Raw genomic sequence first — 22890 nt, 5'->3', positions numbered from 1 at the left:
GACCAAAGATCACGTTCACGATCTTAGCCAGCGTGAGCGCGAAATATAGCGAGGGAACGTAGCGTCTCGCGCTTATAACGAAATTTATAGGTTATTTATATGTGCTCGACCGTTTTTCCGCTACGTACAACCGGACTTGAAATTCTATTTTCCTCTTTCAATGCCCTCAACTGTTCGACGGTCATTCGAGTCGGACGTGGTTCTGTCGTGTCAGTCATTAATCGGCATTTCTCAGTTCAGATATGCGTTTATGGTTGACGAGAATTGTAGTTGGAGTACACTCGGTAATTGGCGGGTACGAATATCGTAAACGTTAAGGGGAACATTACGATACTAGTCGCGTTTTCAACGATCACGTCGACGATATCTGCAACGTTTACTGCGTACATTAATGGAGTACTATACATATACATACTCACCTAAATCGTTCCTTTCCAATTCTCTTTTGGTTATTAATGAATTTACGAAGCCACTAATGATGAAAATTATTAATGATATTTATGATATTGAGATATTTTATTCTTTCTACAATAATGTTGTTCATTGATGTTTAGTTTTATAAAAAGATATAGATTTATTGAAAAATATTTGTACATACATTTTATGGTTTTATACAACATGACGATTAATTTGAAGATATTTCTCTGAAAGTCATCATGATTCCTCAAAATATTTAAAAACAAAACCGAAACTAAATTGGCCCCGGTTGCATTTTTTTTTCTTTCGTATCATTTTTACACACGTATACTATGGATACATTAAATCCGCGACCTCATTATCATAAAAAAAAAGTAACTTACAAACCAGACAACAAAGCGTAACAAAATGATAATACGAAAAAAAATTTTATGTCACGTGAATTGTTGAATAATCGTGTTCTTCGAGATAACATATGCATAATGCACTTTGAAAAAAAAAAATAACTATCGTTCGTGTTTGCATGTGTAGTACTTTATTAACACTAGAACTACCGATAATAAACGCATATTTGCGTCGATCGGTGGATAAACGTGAAAAACTTTTGAAAATTTAGAAATTTAGAAATTGATTAATTTCTTCACTTTCTTATCGTAATAGAAGGTGCAAAAGATCTGAGTCAATGTATTGTCATAACATTTTAATCGTCGTTCTAAGAGTGTATTTACAAGTCATTTTGACTTGCTTGGTAGTTATGTTAAAAATTAGCGTGACCGTAAATGGGTTGACCAGCCGTTCTACGCGTTCGGTGTTAATCTCAATTTTTCGTGTATTGTTACATCGATATACGCGTAGACTCGTGCGACCTGACTGCGTGGTTTCTGTTCTAAAAGTGAACGAAAGTTCAAAGTTGATTCACACAATCGCCGATAAGATTACAACCGATGCACACGTGCATCGGATTCCATTCTCCCTTAACGTTACTGGCAACCGAACGCGAAAACGATCGAACGATCCGTCACTGGGCTTGTCGATACAACGAAAATCTACGTCAGTAATTTAGCGAAGTGGGGAAAAATTTCACATGGATACTATAGAAGTAGCAAAAAAGATGCGTTTAAGGATTACTCATTCGACATTTGACTGCCAGAGTGGGGCATAGAGAAGTTTGTGAGGGATCGAAAGCCTGTTTTTAAAGTGTTGAATTTGTTGTTTTTATTAACCCTCATTCGTCCCTTGTGTCAATTCGATACATTTTTCTTCTTAGAAATGATGTTGTTCTGTTATGTATAAGTAAATTTATCTGAAATTTCGTGACTTTTATTTGAAAGAATTTATCTCTTCATTATGTTAAGTTTTTTTACCACTGTGTCAATCTGACACCGAGGGATACGTTGGGAAAATGAGGGATGGAGGGTTAACCCCCTGAGCACGGACGTTTTTAATGTTCGTAGAGGCAGTGGTATCTGAAAACCGTGTCCCCTTCCTTTTAAACATACTTTTGAACGCGATCATTAAAGAAACACCTGCTTTTTTTATACGACTAAATAAGAACAACTCCTACTTACATTATATTTACAAATTGGTGACTTGGATATGGCTTTTAACCTCTTCAGGGACAAATTATTAAGACTCAACTGCGTCTATTTAAAATATATTTATGAATGTTAATGACAATCAATTTGTAGGTTATCCTTTGATTTTTTGTTACGGAATTAGTGTATACGAGTAAGTGTTTATTCGCTATAATATTCATCGCATCTTTGGAGTTATGATTGAATGAAAGAGAAACTAAACGGTCATCGTACTCCAAAGGTTAAAGGAGTAGGTTACTACTAGTAGTCTGAAGTGTAAAATGCAGTGAAATAAAAATTTGAATAAATTCGATCACAGTCCTTGACTAATATTCAACAAAATGAAATCCTTGAAAGACGATATATGTATGTACATATTTTCCGTTTCACAGTTGTCTTTATGAGTTCTTACCTGTAAAATGTATGATTTTACATAAAGATGCACGGTTGACTCATCGGTAGATTGCGAATTTTATGCAGTCGTAATAGGTGCAGCGTAAATGAAGCACCGTAAAATAAAAACCTTTACAATATTTATACTTGATCATTATCTTCTTCAGCTAGTAGAACCAGTCATTCATACGATATAAAAATAAATGAATTGATGTTTATGCACGGAATATGGATAAATTAATTCTAGTGCAAGGAAACATAGCAGATGACCATTCGGTGGATAATTATTTATGTTTACGTACACGTACTTCGTTTCTTTTTAAATAAAATTCACTCGTACCAACAAAAACATAGAAGTGATTCAATATTGTTAAGCACATTTATTCATTAGAAACCACATTCGTAATAAAAAATTTAATTTAGTGTTCTCTAGAAGTCAAGTGTTTGGTAATTTATTTTGTAATACTTGTAAAATTATACCCTCAAATAACATCTGTATACAAGAAAGATGTTTTTCCGATATTTAACACATTCCTCAGAGAATTATTTCACCAATTATTAAATATTGTATTTCATATCGTGCATCGGACTGTGAAGTAAAATTTGTTAATTTACTGTCTCTTTTTGAAATATATACTTTTTGTCTACGATAATTAAGGTCAGCGTTTTCGTTTCCTTCCGTTGATACTTCATTAAGTGACTCACCTCTTGCGATGCTCACGTACGCGTTCATTATTCGCGAGGAATCGCGAACGAAATAAGTGTTATCTCTCGAGGCTTCGTGATAGCGGGGCTCGGTTACTTGCGTTGCATCATTTTCACGGGCCGGATTGATTCGCAACCGTGTAATGATCGAAATTCAACGTCGTTACGTTGTTCCGTGGAACAAAAAAAAAAGAGAAATGTATTTAGATTGTCACGAATGAAACGTCTTTTTTTTTTGCAATTCAAACGTTGCGTTTCGAGAAGAAGGCATTTCTGTTGGTCTTCGTAAAACCATCTGAATTTCTAATAAATATATACTGTCCAGTTATACAACATTAATTTTTATTAGGATGTTGGAGCAGTGGATCGGCAATTTCTTCACTTGATATTCAGGGAAAAGGCAAAATGAGAATTTTATTAATGATACTCGGAGTTAAATACGATAAAAGACAAAAATTCTTGTCAGATTTAACCCTCTAATGGTAAGGTGCGGGTCGTATTCAACCAAAGTTATAATTCTTGTTGTGCTGTCCTCAGTCTATTTTTTGTTATTTTTTTATTATTCTCGTTTTAGAATATTTGTTATTATTTAGTAAACGTTTAATACTTATTATATGTTATACTACTCAATTATTCTCCCTTGTTACATAAATAAACAAAAATACAAGTTCAAGGTAATAACTCTTTTTTACCTGTTTGAAAATAACGAAAAAGAGGTCGGGTTGGATTTGACCCAACCTTACCATACGAGGGTTAATATTAGGTCTACCAACAAGTAATGCATTATTTCTTTTTAATAAACTGGTAACACAGTGTAAATATAAAATATCTTTCCTCCCTTCTTCTTTCAAAATGGCGGCGGACATTAAAAAATAAAGACGTACAATTACTGAAACAGCGCAGACGCTTCTAATTTCCTCGAAAATAAGCATTGAGCATGATAAAAGATGCTGGATTACTAATTGGTACGCCTGATACATTTATTGTTTCGTTCTTGACTGAACAAAATCTAAGGAAACTGAGAAAATTCTCTGTTTTCATTTCAGTTATTATAAATCTCTTTAAACCCTCACGCGACGGACGTGAATGCAGATGGCCGGGTCGCACATGACCCATACTAGACATATAAAAATATTATTCATTTGCAAGAATTTGAATAAAATAATATAAAATTTGCATTTTTGTAGAGACTGATTTTTATTAATTCGTGAAACGAATTACTCATTCCTCAAATCATTGAAGCATATTGAACGAAATAACGCAGCCGTCGTTATGCGAGGGTTAAAACTACCATTTCATTTTTAATAATTACATCATAGTTATTAGATTCTTGTTCGTTTATGGTTAACCTTTTTAACCCTTTACGGACGACTCCCGCAGAAGAAATACCATGTTTGAATATCCTCACCATATTTGTGCATATTTTCCAGTTTCTCACGAGCTTATAATTAAATCACACTAAACTATATTGTTATACAGTATTATTCCCAAATAATATCAAGAAAATTTACATTACAATATTTACTCGTCAATACTTAATGTTTAAATGTTCACCTACACAATTGTATGTGTAAACAAAAAAGTTTGCTGGCAAACGGTTAATGTCTTATAAAAATTGTACTCAGAATATTTGCCATATTTATCATTTACTCGGTACACTGTTCAAAGTAATATTCACGAAAACAGTCTCTACAAAAAGGAATAAAATCACATTTTTCGGTTCTTTATGGCATTATAATTTCCTTATTAGGCATTCTAGTTTGCACGTTCGAGGGGGTGGGGTCTCTTGTTACGTTATGGTATAATTTTTGCACACGAGGTATGGTTACGAGCCGTCTCGTGGAGCACACGAAAATGGTATTAATATAACCGACCAGGTTATTTACCCAATACGTGCCTTTTGAAGCACGCACATTTCTCTAATCGCGGTTAACGGCTGAGACTCGGTGGCATTCTGCCGCCGGATTTTCGGAAAGGAACGTGACGCCACCGCAGGGGATAAGATATTAACACCGCGTAAATGGCAACTTTCGTTTGAACACAGGAAACAACAATTCCAAGTTTGTATTTAACGTACTAATTTTTTTTTATATCGTCGCACAGCGGCTTAAAGTACCAGTTCTTCAGCTGAGCAAAAATAAAGAAGGGTGAAATATTCTTCAACCAATTTATTCATTTTTTTCAGTCATATAGATTGTTTAGGAAAAACAGTAAATAGACTTTATTGGGTTAAAATTTTGTCGTTATTGCATATAGACAATCTGTTTATGTACGAGCGAAATACGCGTGATAAACGTCTGACGCGATGGTTTATTCTACTTCAGAGACGCGTTCTTCAACCGTTTCACGAGTTGGTTTTTTTCGTTTCGTTGTATTAATTTCATTAGGTCATCGATCGATCTCCTATATCAGCTGAAAAATGGACTTTTCTTAGTTGTGTCATTCTTCTTAATTGTTTTCTTTTTTTTACTGTAGTTGGAGAAGAAAGTATTCGTAATTGTTTAATACTATTAATATAGTTTTTTAAAAATTTTCTTTTAGTCCATTTAAACAAAACAATGGTCATACAACACTATATCTTGCGATTAGTTGCTAATACTGTTTCAGATTCTTGTAGAAGAATTTATATTTCTGTTACAGGATAGGCTGATGTAAACACTTTTTAATTTTATAATTTGTTGAAAATGGATAGTGAATTTTAAAGTGGATATTATATGGAAAAAGTGGAACAATAAGTTGTAGAAGAAACATGGAAACTGATTAATGTTCTCTACACTTTTTAAGCAAATTGACATTTTGAAAATTTGCTTACGTAGTTACTGTTATCTTTGACGACGGAACAATTATTTACTCAGAAAATCCGTTTCGAGACTGAATAATCTATGAGATATTTAGGAAAATATATTCTCTATTCCTAAAATTTGAGGGACGTTTCCACCTTCTACATGAAAATATATGTTAATTATTTATCAAAAACCTACTTTATATATAAAGTGCATCAACATCTGTGTGTTACACTTAATTAATGTCCATTTACATTTGTTATAAATCCCTAAAATTTTCAGTCCAATAATAATAAATAATTCGTATTAATTGTCTATGTCAACTAATCGACATTAATTCGATGATCGTAAACACTTCGAGCGTATTAACAAATTCGCCAAACTGTTTCCCCCCAATACGTATCCGATGCATGTTCCTTCGATACTATCGATACTCCACATCAATCACTGGTCACGGTTACGAACAAAACAACGTTTATGTTTAAAAAAGAGGGGTGGGGGAGGACGAACGCGTCTCGATGCGCGCCGATAACTCGAAAAAAAGGAGAAAAATCGGTATCTTCGTTGCACGGGTCACGAAGAGACCGCGTACAGTTTAATGATTTTTTAAGTCGGCCGCAAATACATTTATATTTATTACGTTATCTCTGACTACTGTGCCTTCATCTACAAGGAACATCTGCGGTTCTATTTTCACGGATATGTTTATATCGGCGACGAGCTTCTCGTATGTCTGCCTGACCGAATCAAGAACAGAAATATTAAAAAACAAAATAATAAAAAAAAAAAATAAATAAATGAAAGAAAATCTCTGATTTCTCATATCGTTTCTATCATTTCCAAGCGAAGAGAATACCCAGAGTTCACGAAGGTTCACGGTATACGAGAATGCTTATCAGTGAGCACGTTATCAGCCATTGATATAAATGCACCAAATACATGTTATCCCTTCCGGACAGTAAATCCTAAATATCTGTAATCAATTATTCAATTAATCGGAATAATTATCATCGGATTTACATAACGGGCGAGATTAATAATTAATAAGATCAAAGATCGTTGCAACTTATATTCGCCCCAGCGTACGGTCATGTAACGCTGTTGTTGACCGAATACGAGCTGGATATTAGAAGATTTGATGCCTGTACAGGAGGAATAATATGGCGTGAAGGAAATAGAATGTATATTCTTTGAATTGATGCGTCATTCATTCAACAATGTTAACCAGAAAATTAATTTTATAGGTCAAATTGAAGATACATACTGTAGCAGTAATTGTATTATTTATTAAGTTTTTTCATAAAGTTAATATTGTAGGCGTTGATTCTACCGGGTATTTATCGTGAAACACTATATAAGTAACAACATCGGGGACTGCAAGATTATACACATGGCTATTTTCAAATCTTGAAATTATAGAATTTATAGAAGCAATATCAAACGAGTTCAGACAATTTCAGTGTCGAGGTACACAAGTCGAATCGATATAGGATAAAACATTCGAGTCAAACTTACCTAGGTACTGAGAGACTTGGGATGGACCGACCCAAGAGGGAGAGACTCCAATCGGACCAACTCTAGATAGACTCGTCACGGAACAATATCGAATGAAAAGACTGGAATCGTACCAATAGACTTGAATCGGATCACTTTAAGGAAAAAGACTTGTATCAGACCAACTTATTAGGGTTTAGAGCCTCGAAATGGACTAATCCAAGACCTAGAGACTTCCTTGGTCCCTGAAATCACACATCCCGTCTCGTCTCTGGACCCGTTCCCTGATCCTAAGTTGATCCAATTCGACTCCTTCGGTCTTAGGTGGGTCAGACTCAAGTCTTTACGTTTTGGATTTAGCTTCGAGTCTCTGGGTTCTGAACTAGTCAGATTCAAGTCTTTAGGTACATACTGGGTTAAGGGGTTATGTCTACCTGCGAGCTCGAAAAAAGACATGTACTTTCGGAATTTATTTTTAACAAACTTGAAGACTTTTTTAAACATACGTCATTGTATTCGAAAGTGTACATTTTAAAGTGCTTATAATAATTTCTTCAATGCAAAATATGGAAATATCAGCGATCTCTCGGTGGCGTTTTTATCGAAAATAAAAAATCCGTGCAAATATATTAATATATTAAACTATCTAGTGTCCGATCATTCATTATCCTGAAAATTTAATTTACGACAAAATGGCGGTTGTTCAAAATCGTTTTGAAAAATTCATTTTTTTATCTATAAAATAGAAACTACGCAATGAAATACAAGAAACCACGATCAGGCACTAGATTTGTATGTATAGAATGAGTCCACCAAAGCTGAATCAGTTTGGTGCAGCGGTTCTCGAGACATTTTTGTGGTTTTTTAGAGAAACACGTTTAAAGTTTCAAGTCAGGTTTACAACCGAATCAATGCAAATTTTTTATATATAGTTATTCTTAGTATTACGGCCTCATATAGCTTTGTGTATTTACTAACATAACCATCAATTGCATTGGGGCACAGTATTCATGACTCGCGCACCCCTAGAAAGGGATTCTACCACTTTATATCTGCTACGAAACTTCCAAGGCCGTATACTTTAAACGGGCGTAACTCCGCCAATTTTGTCGGATCAATTTCAAGCTTTCACACAATATTTCGAAAATGATGTACTGTAAGAAAATATTAAAACCCAAAAATCGATTTTTTCAAAATTTATAGGTAGGCCTTAATTAGCTTCGAATATCTTATGTCTTTCCGATTTGGGTCTCTAGGTCATGGATGGGTCTCATCCAAGTTTTTCGACCCTGTGTTAGTCTGATTCGAACCTCTAGGTCCTAGCTTACTTCATTAAAGTCTCTCCGTCCTGTGTTAGGCCGATTCCAGTCTTTAGGCTTCTGGACCAGTCAGCTTGGAGTCTAAGTCCTGGATCAGTCAGCTTCGAATTTCTAGTTCCTGGGTTCATCCGATTCGAGCCTCTCAAGATTTTCCAGATACGAGTCCCTCGACATAGGATTGGTTCACTTACGAGTCTGTAGGTCCTAGATTGATCTAATTCTACGTTTAAAAAATTCCCTACAGAAATATGAATAAGCATAACCATCCGCAATCTAGTTACTACTAATGTATCTATACATTTATAATCCACGAATATACATTACTTGCATAGAATTAACAATATAGAAAATTTCGCCGTTTCTATTTTCACATTCTTACGCTTCGTATTTATATCAGCATACTGTAATCTACGTGAAAAACAGTAAAGAATTAATGAAGAAAGTCCACATTAAATTTCGCGGAGATAAAATCAGAGGAAAGAATACCAAGCGAAAGAATCAGGGTTTTCCTTCCCATAAGGTCTTATTCAAGGAATTATATCACGGTTATATTAAAATATCTCGACGGTGTACGTGCCCGCGATGCAGCAACAATGGAACGCGACGGCATAAAGAGCTTTTAACATATTGTATTAATAGCGTTCCATAGCGTGTTACACGTGGGCTCCGTAATGTTCGTCGCTTGCTATGCGCGCATTTATTATTTTCTTCGACTCTGTTCAGCCTGTGTTACTTAATTCGATGCAGCGACCGGTAGCCCCGGGTACACGGTCTGTGTCTACGTGTGCAGGATTCTTTCGCCGGTTTGGCCGTCGATGAAACCGCGCGATAACGTTATCGTCATGTCGTGTTAATGACTTTTCTTCTTGCGGATTGTCGTTGCACAGTATCAAACAATATATACCGATAAGCAACCCCAACTTATGTCACATTCCTTTTATCGCTGGTCCCGGATTCGTCCGTCATCCAGCCGCTTCCAATCGGCTCTAATTCTGATTCTGTTTGCTCTCGCGACTTTCGAGTCTCTTTCGACTTCAAATTGACGGTCGTGGTAACCATATGGAACACTGACGAGAAATTAACATGTATTTAACACTGGGCCAGACCATCGAATTTATGCATTCGTAGCGCTAAGAAAGGGAACTTTTATAGGAGATTATGTATGTATACAGTAAATCATCGGTGAGTGCTCGAAGACTCGGCACTGAGTGTTCAAACGTTATCCCCACCACTTGATAGTTGACTGGTTCCGGGGGGGGGGGGCTGACAATCAGAAGGGAAAGATCCCAACTGTACACTCTCGAGCAAACTCAGCTTCCGTTTGGGGAAAAAGTGGCGCAGCAAAAGAGCTTCCTACCACTTGGTATCGGGAATTATTGAAGTTTATGCCAAATTAACATATGATTTAACATTTGTTTCAGTACTTGAAATAAATTTCTCAAGTGGTAGGAGGCCCTTCTCCTACGGTAATTTTTGTACACCCGGGTATCTTATAAAGTCACAGCTCTAGAATATATATAAGTAGGTATGTAACTTTAATTAATTATACCTTAAAAAGTATCAAATAATTACGGCTAATATTTCACGCATACCATTAGAAATATGCATTCTATTATCCTGCAAAAGATCGATAAAATCGAAGTGGTACAGTTGGGGTTCTTCCCTTGTCAGTGCCGAGGAGCCTTCGAACACTTATCGATAATTCACTGTAGTCACTTTTAGTACACAGTGAGCGGTCAACGTTGGGTAACTCTACATAGTCTTTAGTAACGAAAGGATTAAAGATTCGACCCCTAATCATAAATCTGCTATATCATATTTAGTATTCGAGAAAATTTGGACTTTCTAGGGTCCTGTGGTTTCGTCAGATCTTGGTCTTTTGGATCTACGTGGATTCGATTCGAATCTCTTGAATTTTGTTTCATCCGATTTGGGTCCTTTGGATCTAAATGAATGCATCGGTGTCGACTCTCTTGGATTTAAATTGATCAAATTCGAGTCTTTCTGTCTTAGCTTTCGCCCAATTTAAATATCACCACCCTATATTGACCCGAGCTACCTTTCGAAGACCCAGATTGACTCAACTCGACTTGTTGGATCCTCAGTTCCATCAGACCCGAGTTTCTTAGATCTAGATCGATCCGATCTAAGTCTGTTACACTCCAATTGAATCAAGTAGAGTTTCCCACTTCTAAATTGACTACCGCGAGAGCTCGACCGGCAGACTCGCGCTCTGATTGGTCGAGTTTATTCTTTTGTTAATATCTCGTTAGCAAAGCCACGGATAACATTTTTGCTAAAGAAGAACTTATTTAAAATCACCTCACGAGTCTCCTATTTTCAGGTCCTCCAACATTTTTGTTACACCCTGTATAGAATATAGACGTCTGTGGGTTTAGCACAGTGATAGAGCTTGGAATTCAGAAGCCAATGATATTTGTTTCAGTCGCATAAGTCTCTCAGTTTATGAAATATTTAATGTTCAGTGCCGAGGAGCCTTCGAACACTCATCAAGGATTTACTGTATATACAGTATTCAGAAGAGAACACAAATCTGTGAAGGGCCCCAACCGAGGACACCACCGTCTTTAGTCTTAACCAGTGTCTCTCTCACCACTATACAACTTCCCTGGCAAAGCGGTTGCAGTTTGAACGCGGTTGTTTCACGTTGCATGCTCGTCCCAGAATCAACCGTGTGTCCTCATACGGGGTTAGTAGTTTCGCCAACGGTCCGGGGTCGTCGGTGAATCTGTATATGGAGGAACGACCTCACTGCTCGTAACTCGATTGCGGGGTCATTGGTGAACCCCCGTGCTTTGGCCCGTCAGAATGGAGTGTCTCAGACATTCTGTGTGAATAATTCCGTACGATGGCGTGCATATACATATACGGGGTGTTAATTTTAACCGGAGCACCAAAATTATTTCGGCTAGTATTTAAAATACGAAAAAATGACTAAATAGGATGTACATGGTTTTAAGGCGTGCATCTGGTGGTGATAAAATGTTTTTCACTTCTTATTACGTTTATTTACTTCTGCATTCTTCAAACCGAAGCTGATTTCTTCGCCTTTAAGGTCACTTCAAGATCATAGTGTGTAGGTCGTTGAACTCATTTTCACGCCGACTACCACACCACGTTATAAAAATCACACGTTAATATGCAAAAAAAAAATACGATGACCTTGAGAAAACCGTTAAAATGACTTTCACAGGATTTTTTTTACTACAACCATCAGATGGACGCCTTAAAACCATGTACATCCTATTTAGTAATTTTTTCTTACTTGAAATACTAACGGAAATAATTTAGTAGTAACAAGTTAATATATCCCACTATGTATCGATGTAGACGACGGGGTTGAACGATCGATAGGACCCCAGAGCGGTGTTGGATTCGTACGAACGTTTTTAATTAAATTTCGACGCCGGGCATCGAGACGTCGACCGCGTCGTCGATGTCCATTCCTCTTTTCCGTTCGCGGGTGCTCGACCTCTCTCCCCCCCTCGATCGGTCGGGACCGATAAATAGGTCTCTCCGATAGATTCAGAGACACACAAATAGCCGAACGTATAAGGTAATTAGATTAATGCCGACCGAACGCGACGCCTCGACAGGCGAAATAATCGTTATCCGGTTACCGTATTTTTATCCCCCGTGATACAGCGGTTGTGGATGATATTGATTTCGGTTAAAAGGGGGGATTGGAACGGGGAAGGGGTTGTTACCTTTTCGGAATAACCCTGCTACTCCAGTGACGATTAAAGCGGACAATTGACAGCAGAACGAACGCGACAGAGTTTATTTAAATTCTGTACGGATATTCGAAAGTAGTGCGTCTGGTATTATAAAATTATGGGGTTGCATGCCTTTAACCCCCTCAATGCCGGCATACGTAAGGGATATCGAACTTGTGTTTTTCACACGTCGCCGGCGTCCGTATCTCGAGACGGACCCTGTTTTCTTCACATGTAGTCAATGCATGTTACCTATCCACGGGCTGCTAAGAATGGCGATGCGATAAGACAGATTGTATATAGGGTGAACCACGAATCGTGATCAGTAGATATCAGATGTGTTCCAATGTACAGAATTAAATGTTTACGAACAGTAGGCAAGAGCTCAACATCGGAACGCGTACAATGGCGTAGTACACGATACTCTTTGTAATATTACAGTTCGAATATTTTTTAATCTTTTTTCGACCCAGATGAGAAAAAAAGTAACACATGTTATGGTATGATACGTACCTAATTCGTCTTGAAATCCTCTAACAGGTAGGCGTAAAAAAATTATAGGTGTATTTGCAAAAAATTGAAGTTGACCTTGAAAAATCATGAAAACAAAGAGTTGCTAATAACAGAGTAATATGTACTGATCACGATTCGTGGTTCACCCTGTATATTATTGATTGGTATATGCAATCATATATCGTATCGTAATGAAACTCTTATGGTTTGTTTATAACAGCAAAAGCAGTCTTCAAAAATCTTCTCACTAAATTTTTCGTTATTAATTTACACAAGTTATTATTTACAATTCACACTAGTTTATCTACGAAAGTAAACACTAATTATAAACTGAGTTGTTCTATTCTTTTTTCGATATAGTGGATGTCATAAATAATATATATATATATAAATCTTTTTTAGTTATTCGGTTGTAGTAAAATGCACTGAAAAGTGAATAAGACATATAAAAACATGCACCAAAAAATAAAAAACAATTTTAACACGTTGAATGCCGCAGAATTTTCGTACATTTCAGTCACAGCGTCGAAGTGAAATTTTCGTTACACGGAGTGTAGAAGAATAAAATGTTATATAAAATTATTAAAGTCAACTATGTTATCATACTTTTGGCAGTTAGTTTGTAGAAGTTCAGCGATTTATGATCCAATATTAATAATATGAAAAAGTATACTTCTTAGAGTGGGGGTCACCGGTGACCCCCACGGCATTTAGTTTGTTAATAGCTATTACAGCATGCCTAATTGGTCGTATGTGACTAATAACAAAATCCTGGGGCGTCCATAATATATTCCCAAGCAGTAGAATTTTTTTATGACCACTGCATGATTTTATTTTTAGTCACGTATGACCAAGACTGTTGTGATAACTATAAAAATTATTTTTTATTCTTTAGTATACTTTTTATATTTTATTACATTTTTTTATGTATGCGTATTTTATTTCGCATTTCTATAAGCGTTAACATCATATAAATACATTAATAAACAATGATATGAAAATATAAAACTGTAGCAATAATAATTTTCATCTGTTAGACAGATTCCTCGTACGTATCCTAACCAGCACAAGAATATAGTTTCTCGTTACGCGACCGCTAGCACTGTAGCGCCACTGCTCGCAAATACAACCCGGCACGACAACTAACTTTTCATTTCGCGGCCGCCAGCATTGAGGGGTTAAGCTGTTAAATAAGAGAACAAATTAGAAAAATTGTGCCGGCTACATCTGGGTGAAATGGGGGGTCAAAGTGTTAACTTGACATAAAACAAATGAATTTGTTTGGATTTCGATTTCTCTAAATTATCGTATAAAAATTCATATTTAACGGTTTATTCGTTACAAACCAAGAATCTACGGTAGATAAAATTCTATTCCAATGGTCTCATGGTTCACAGAAATATTACGATTTCGGATACACCCTGTATAGTGTGCCCAACCGTTCCAGTATGTAAGAAATGTAATCATGCGAGATATGTGTACGCACAAGTGTATGTATGCACATAATCCGTGGATTCTGATGAGGTCAGTTGTATTAAAAATATTGACTATGTATGACTATTGATAGAGAACGTTTAATTATAGTCGGTGAGTGTCATTAAAAGGCAATTGGATTGCCGTATAAATTGAGAATCTCGCAGAAGCCGGTTGTGTTTGTAAGATATATTCGGTTGTTGCACTTAAATGCAAGTCCCGTCGATTGAAACGTTCGACTATACGTGAATGAAAATTGTTAACGGTGGGGTCACCGTTTGCACGCTGTACCCTTGAAATCTCGAATATTATTGGTCCATTTTACGAGTGTTCAGTGCACAATGAATGAAATTTTACGAGTTGTGCGAAGTTACTTGTAAAATTTTGCACGAGTCTTAGAAAGCTGATTACACTAGTTTACAAAATCCAAAAAATTATGTGTGATCGAGACTTCATTATGAAATTCTTATGTAAGGTGGTCCTTGATACTCAAAAATTGACATGAGACGAAGTCCTAAGGATACGTTCTTGAAATATCGCCCGTTGAATATTTTGGTAATTTTTTAAAAAGACCCGACGTTTTTGGCCATATCTCGCGTTAGAGTTGACCGATTTGATCGGGACGGCTCTTAAATTAAAGGTAATTAAATTATATACAATTCTTTCCTATATTGTTTTCCAATCGGACCAATAGTTTAGGCGAAATCGAGTGAAACTTAAAAAAAAATGTACTTTTTTGGGGCCGAAATTGAAATCGAAAATTCACTGGATCGCCTGGAAAACAGAGAAATTATTATGTGACGTCCAGTTACTTATTTTTTACATAGAGTACACACATTTGCAACAAAAAACAAGTCCAACCTGAGCAAAATCCATGGACAAATAAGGAAGTTATGGGTGATCGAGTGGGAGTGCCTATTTTTAAAATCGAATTTATGACGTATGATTTTTAATTTCGGGTAGAAAATGTTTCTTTAACAAAAATCAATTAGTTTACTGTAGCGACTGGTGTGACTATGAAATATAATTATGTTCAGAGGAAATTGTTAGTACCCACCTGAACTTTAAGTTCACGTTGAGAACACGGTTTCTCTGACAATCGATTTTTTCGAAGCTCGTCCCTGGAATTATTCATCAACTATTTATCCGATTGACTTGAAATTCAATTGCTATAGCCACAAGAACATTGTCTATATTTACCTGCTTAATACATTCCGGATGAAGTCTGAAATCTACCCATTTTTTGGTACCCTTTTATCTTCTTTTTCATTAAAAAAGGCTTTAGAAATTCTAAAAAAAAATCAGAAATCTCCAAAGACAACGGAATCAATAAAACAAGACATAAAAATTGTTATTCTCGTAAAAGGACAATCATTTTTTTATTCTGCTTTAAATGAAGGAAGAAACAACAATTCTGTTAAGAAAGAATATGAAAATGACAAAAAGACAACGCGATGATCATAAAAGTTAATTATGAATATATCAAACGTTAAAGGTAGTCACGAATATTAATTTTTTATATTTAGAATGAATTTTACATATAATATTACCTCTGGCATACCTTAAAGTATTTTTTAACGTCATCATAGAAATTTCCTTTAATTTTAAATTACATTTGCTTGATCTACGATCATCGACTTTGATGTGTCAGGTCTTTGAAAAAGATTCTGCAGCTCTCTGAAAACATTTTAGCGTACACGTTCGAATCGTTATTCCTCTCGCGAAAAATCACTTCTGTGTTTTTCACGATGTATAACTTAATTTTTGTAAAACAACGAATCACAGAACAAAAAGAATGTATAATTTGTTCGACTCAAAAAGAACGAATGATCGATTCTGAACACGTCATATACAACATCGATGCATTATAATATATGTATATCGTACGCCATTACGTTATCGAGTGACATGAACGTTATATTTCCATGCAAAGTTCGAAACGATTACGTCGTTTCGATGATCTAAAATCTAAATGAATGAAACGATGTCCCTGGGTTTTTTTCGATTTCTCGTTGCTGTAATGGAAAAACATGGATTACGTGTACTTGGCTGATTCTTAAAAAAATCGATATGTGAATAAGAAATTGATTTTCAACTCGTTTAATATGTACTTAACTTTAATTTTTAATTAAACCCTTACTGCTCCTTAACCCCTTGCCATACGATTTTTCTTACGACTTCACTCTCAAGAATTACTTTATCGTTAATATTTTCCCAGACACAAGAGGAATTCCATTCTTATGGCAAATGTTACATTTATTCTAACCCTTGAATATTAATACCAGCGCAATAATATTTCACGTCGACTCAAAGAAAATAAATAATATACATGTTCACTAAATTCAGTTTGAAATCGTTATCACGTGTTTGACTCGATGTTATAAGGCAAGGGGTTAAGTTCATTTGAATCGAGAAAATATGTTCACCAATATGCAAACAATTGGAATACTGTAAAGCAAAAATTAGTGAATTGTTTAAGCAATTTAGTACTCAATAAATGTTTTAATAGATGAAATAAATTGTTCTGTAATTTTGGTGTTCGTAAAACTATCTATGAAGATCTGTATTTACATACATATTCGTAATCTAATGATTATAAATAACACTATAAACACTGGATACTAATAATGCGAATAACTTTGTATTACCTACGTAGTGTGCTCAGGAGAATCATGCATCGAATAACCTAGCATGAGTGAAAGGAAATGCACGTAGTTGAAACGAAAGTACGTATTCGGAATCGTTTGTCACATTATAAAATGAATTGAAATTCTTCGGCAAATTACGAAATGAATAAAGATTAATTACCAAAATCACGAAATGAATAAAAGTTAATCACCGAATTACAAATTCGAATCGAAACCATTTAAAAATGATTTCCAATCAAATAAGATAATTTGTACAAGCTCAATCAAATGAGTGACTCGTTATTCCCTACCAAGTGAAACATTTCATTCTGAGATTATCAGAAATGTACGTTATCTTAACAATTCTGTTCGATATTGTTCAATGTTCCATATCATTTTTAAAATGTCAGAAGTAATTTTAAATATTACTTACTTTGGAATCTATGAAAGTATAATACAAATTTATTATAGTGTATCGAACTACTGGTTACCAATTAACATTTCAATTTAAACAGACCGATCTATTTTTCGCGAAACGCGTTCGATACTGTTTGAACTATTCCGTGTAGACGAGTGAACGTGGGCTTGTTACCTGAGCAAGGTACACACATTCGTTTCAAGGTGGCCCCGCGCGTACATCGCTGAAACATTAAAGGGTAACATCATGCCTGTCATGAGCCCGGAAATTTATTGACACCACGGTAAAAAGGTTATAAATGTCACTTACCGCGCGGACACACGATATTTCCCTACGTTCATTTTTTTTCGCCGTGACACTTTTATCCCGATGTCAGGTCGAAGTTCGTCAAACTTGTCCAACGAAAGAGTGGAGAGCATTGAAATATGTATTAATTATTTGTTATACATTTATTGTACTGACTTTTATTTTTTATATACTTTCATTATAATATACATTTATTGTATATACATTAATTGATCCTCCAGTACTGAAGTGGAGTCTCAGAAACTCTGTTGATTCTATTATTCCTGTTCCCCTGCTTTCTTTAGTCTCATCACTTTAAGATAAATTTAGATATTAATACAACGCACCTGTCCACTCCATGACACTTATTAGCATTAATCCATGAAAATGTCAAACTTTTTCGAAATATAAAAACTTATGGATTAACTAATTTCTTCACTTTCATGTTGCAGACTTTTGTTTCAAACGTTTTGTCGTACAGCAAGTAACTTACGAGTAATTTGAAATCGTCAAATAATGTGACCTACCCTGTATATCAACCTCGAATATAACTCGTTCTACTTTTATTATTACATTTACGAACTTATATTTATAATTTTAGTTCGGAAAATGTCCATAGACCATTGTGAAAAAAAAGAAATTAAATTTTCTTACAATTTTTCACAGAAGATTCGGAGCATCTGGTTTTAACGCTAGAACTACCAAAGTAGGTTAAGTGACCCAATCACAGACAGATTAGTGGATCGATGAGCTTGCTTTTTTAAAGAAATAATAAGACATTATTGATAATTGTTTTTAAGAATGGTTATAATAACAATTCAATGGTTCTTTATGATCTACAAAACGATGCAATTAAATTGATAATTAATAAAAGTGAGGGGGATCTTTTTATTTAAACAAAGAAGTTTTATCAATTTAATTGCATCGTTTTATAGAGCATAAAAAACCATTCAATTTTTATTATAACCATTTTTTTGTATCTACGATAGTTTTAAAGATATACAGGGAAATATGGAAACACCTATCTACCTTCAAGGGATATTTTCACCCTGAAGAACTGAAACTGGGCCAAAAACAAATAGTGCGCTATACTTCTCTTGAGGTCTCCTACAAACCTGCAAAATTGAAAAAGAATCGGAATTTTCAAGTTACCGAACTTCCCTTGTAAGATGTATATGTTGAATTTTTAATAAGCAATAATTCTGCATATACGAAAAATATTTTTTTATTTATTAATTATTTATTTTTTAATTGATTTAACAGTTCAAAGGTATGTAACCTCTTAATGGAGCCAGGCGTATTTATGAAACGCCCTGTAGAAGCCACGTATGTGCGTGTGTTACGCAGAAAATAAAAACTATGTTTCGCTGTATACAAGACTCTGTTTTCCATATAAACGTATCTCCTCTCAGTCACGTTCGAATACAATGAATTTTCTGAGCAACGTACTACGCCTGTTCGAAAGTTTCGTGCCGCCTGTGGATACAGAATCTCGAGAGGAATCAAGTGCATTCGATTCAGTCGCGGGAACGGTGGCTGCATTTTTTTTTTTTCGTCTCCGTCAGCGTTACATTCCAGCGATACTATTATCTTCAGAACCACGCCGGAAGTCGCACCATACTTGCGTAGGCTCGCGTTGTTTTCGAGTATGCACGTACGCCGATTGAACCGTACACGAACACTGCACAGTGGTCCAGTATCAGAATTAACCATATTGTACGCTTATTTGGCAGAAGCAACGAAACATTTTGGAATTTAAAAATTTTTGTTCGAATAGACATAGATATATGAAGAAATTTTTATCAATTTTGAGGGTCACCTTTGATAACGTCATCATTAGATTGCGGATTTTTATGGAATTGTAGCACCTCTTGATTTGGAAAATGCAGTAAAGGGTTTAATAATGCTTGATTGTACCTACGTCTTACTGTTAACGTAGTAGAGCATCTAGTATACAAATTTAAAAAATTCTGAAATATCGACAAATATTCAGAAATATCTACAAATATCTAAACATTGAGATTTTTCTATTTTAATTCTTAGATATTAGTACTCGCATCATGTACTCAACAGTATTCTCAACGTTTCTATGAATGTCGGAATTTTTAGGGTATTCTCTTTACTATTTTTTTTTTCAGGAAAGTCGGAAGTTTTAGGACTTTCTTTTTCTATTTTTGACCAAGTTCGGTGGTACGAAAAGGTCCGAGGAGAACGATAATGCATGGAACAAAGTTTTCCATGGATAATAGTAAGTTGTCGTGAGTTTTGTATTGAAGATATGTAAGTGAAATTTTTGTTTCACCATTCGAGCTGATAAATTTTTATTCCGAATCACTGTCCGACGCCGTGACGACAGGCGACATCTCGATCGAATTTTATGCAGTCGATTGTTCGAAATAATTTCCAGTTGAAACGTCGTACGAATAGATCATGAATCCCAAAAGACGAACAATTGAGATTTTATATATTGTATATATGTGTATATATATTGGTATCATCGGGTGAACGCAAAGGGTCTGCCAGGTTTCGAGTAATAAAATACTATTGGTTTGAATATTTTATTTATTACTTACTTGGGGAACAAGTTGTATCTTTTTACTAATTGCAATTAGGTGAAATTAGTAGAGAAAAGTTGTGTATCTATAGTATGCAGTTTTTTTTTAAATAGAAACGTATATTTTTTCCATGTAAACCAAATTCCATTGGACATTTTGCACGAAAACATGTTGAGGTAAGGTGATCGAAAGATTAATAGATCGTGAGATATTTAAAATTAATGTCGGTTGACAACAATGATTGCTTCAATGAAGACATTTGAGTGTCGTCTGTAATTAAAACATCAATTTATCACTACGTCTGTCCTTTTTTAATATAAAACGAAGCAGCTACTGCCGAGTTCATTTCAGATAAGTCTTTCGGTAGCCAAACCAAGCAACGTCATGTACAAGTTCATCGAAGCCTTTTTAATAAATATTTAATATTTTACAATGGGAATCTTTAATTTTCTGTAATATGCTGTATAATATTCGTTTGGTCGAGTATTTAAAGCTGAACTCTAAAAAAAAGGAGTCTTCAAAATATCATACATCCTCCTACATAGTTTTTATTTCTTGGATTTCAACAATTTTATTTCTAATTGGCTAGACATATATATATATACAGTATGTGTCCTAGAATAAGTGGGAAATATTTTAAGGGTAGCTTCAGCACATCAAAACAATTTTAAAAAGTACATATAAACATGTGTTCTATTTGACTTTGTAGCGATTTTCAGTTGGATTATTTGAAATCCATTGTATACAGAACGCCCGTTGACAGTGTTGAAACTCTTTGTGAAAGGGTCGAACAAAGTTTCCAGCAAATCCGAGCCGCATCTGGACATATGGAGAGAGTAGGACAGTCATTGGTAAGACGTCTGCAGGCTTTTATTCAGATGAGAGATCATTTCGAGGATCTCTTATGAAAGCAAGCAGATAGAGTTTGTTTTTTGATAACATAATCAAATGGCACATAGGTTTAAATGCACTTTTTTATTATTGTTTAGATGTGATGAAGTCACCCCTTAAATACTTCCCACTTATTCTGGGACACCCTGTCTAGTAGATATCAAATTACTAGTAGTATACGATAGTTTTTTTTTATTAAATATCATATTTCGTTAAGATATGTCGAATTGCAAATCAAAATTTCTTCTTTCATCTTCCATTTTGAATAATCTGCACCCATCTCTATTCATTACTCAAAACCGAGGCAACTTTTGCATGCACAAAAGTCATTTGTACATAATCAACATATTGCAGATTTCGTACACTTATACTTTGTTAGACTTTGGACGTTTACGCAAATATAGTTTTTTCACGGGATAATTTGCAAGAACTGGGAATAAAGTAAACCTTTTTACTATATTTACAAATCCACACAGTTCCAAATAAAATAAAAGACTCCTTGAACTTCATTAAAGCTGTAATTATACCGAATTCTAAACAAACCCTTACGCTATAAATCAGAGTTGGGCACAATTTTATTCGAATAAATATCGTAGATAATATAATAATCGTAGTGGAAAGCAGGGGTATCTAAGAGCATCATTCTAGCCTATAATCACCTAGGGTATGTGTCCTAATTATGGAGGCTTTTAGCCAGTTTGCGCAATTATATATTAATTAAAAAATACTGCTACATAAATTTCATGTTCTGAAGATCAAATCTGTTGCTAAACAACTTCTTTTTATGAAGGAATTTTTTTTAAACAAATTCTCTCATGGCCCGCCGCACAGTGGTCTTGAATCAGAATTCGAGACGAAGCGATCGAACAATTAAAAAATTAATAATTTTATTTAAATAAAAATAGAGAAACGAACAAATTTTTATCGACTTATTTTAACCACTTGAGGGATACTGAGGGGTACACGTATGTGTACTTTTAGTTTTTCTTACAATCAAGCATCGTTTCAAAACTGTAATCAAATATTCAATAGAAAATTCCCCAACAAAAAAGGATAGTCTACCAATCGATTATCGTTAATATTTATAAATATATTTAAATTGAATACAGCTGAAGAATAAAAAAAAAATGAAGAGGTGAAGGATCATCTTCGATGACGTCTTCGTTCAATTAACAGTCAACCCTTGGCATCTTTATGAAACAATAGATTTTCAGGGAATTCTTTTTTTAATCTTGATCGAAATCAATGATACGAAAGGGGTTTGTGGTGAACAATAACGCATGGAACAGATCTTCCATAATTAACAATAAGTAGATGCGAGTTTTTTTTTTAAATCGCAAGAAATTTGTTTTTAACCTTTTGAGCAGTTAAATTTTGATTATGGGCCATTGTACATCGTTAACTTGGAGATAATGAAGCCTCGGACGGAAAATTCTGTGTCGGTCACCGGTTACCGACGTGATGTCAAGGGAAGGTTCTCTGCCGGTCAACGGTGACCGATGCCACGTGAATAGAACAGATATGCGTCAGTCACCGATGACTAGACTGCGAATTATACGCATTTATAGCGTGTACGACTATGTGAAATATGATAAATGGTAAAGTTAACATCAGATCTAATATACAGAGTGAACCAATAAAAACTACAATGTAAAATAACTCGTTACCTATTGGTTGTATCAAAACGTTTTTATGAATTGTGCAGC

The 22890-nt window shown here is 35.0% G+C and overlaps 1 protein-coding gene across 9 annotated transcripts in view; it reads left to right on the top strand.

Moving 5' to 3' along the window:
* LOC107186170 (putative transcription factor capicua) overlaps positions 1–22890 on the top strand; it is a 90740-nt gene that overhangs the window by 34114 nt on the left and 33736 nt on the right. The gene's annotated exons all lie outside the window — the stretch shown is intronic.

Source organism: Dufourea novaeangliae, unplaced genomic scaffold, assembly GCF_001272555.1.
Source record: "Dufourea novaeangliae isolate 0120121106 unplaced genomic scaffold, ASM127255v1 scaffold76, whole genome shotgun sequence".
NCBI lineage: Eukaryota > Metazoa > Arthropoda > Insecta > Hymenoptera > Halictidae > Dufourea > Dufourea novaeangliae.
Note: the sequence above shows the minus strand (reverse complement) of the source record. Positions and strands in the feature narration are given on the sequence as shown.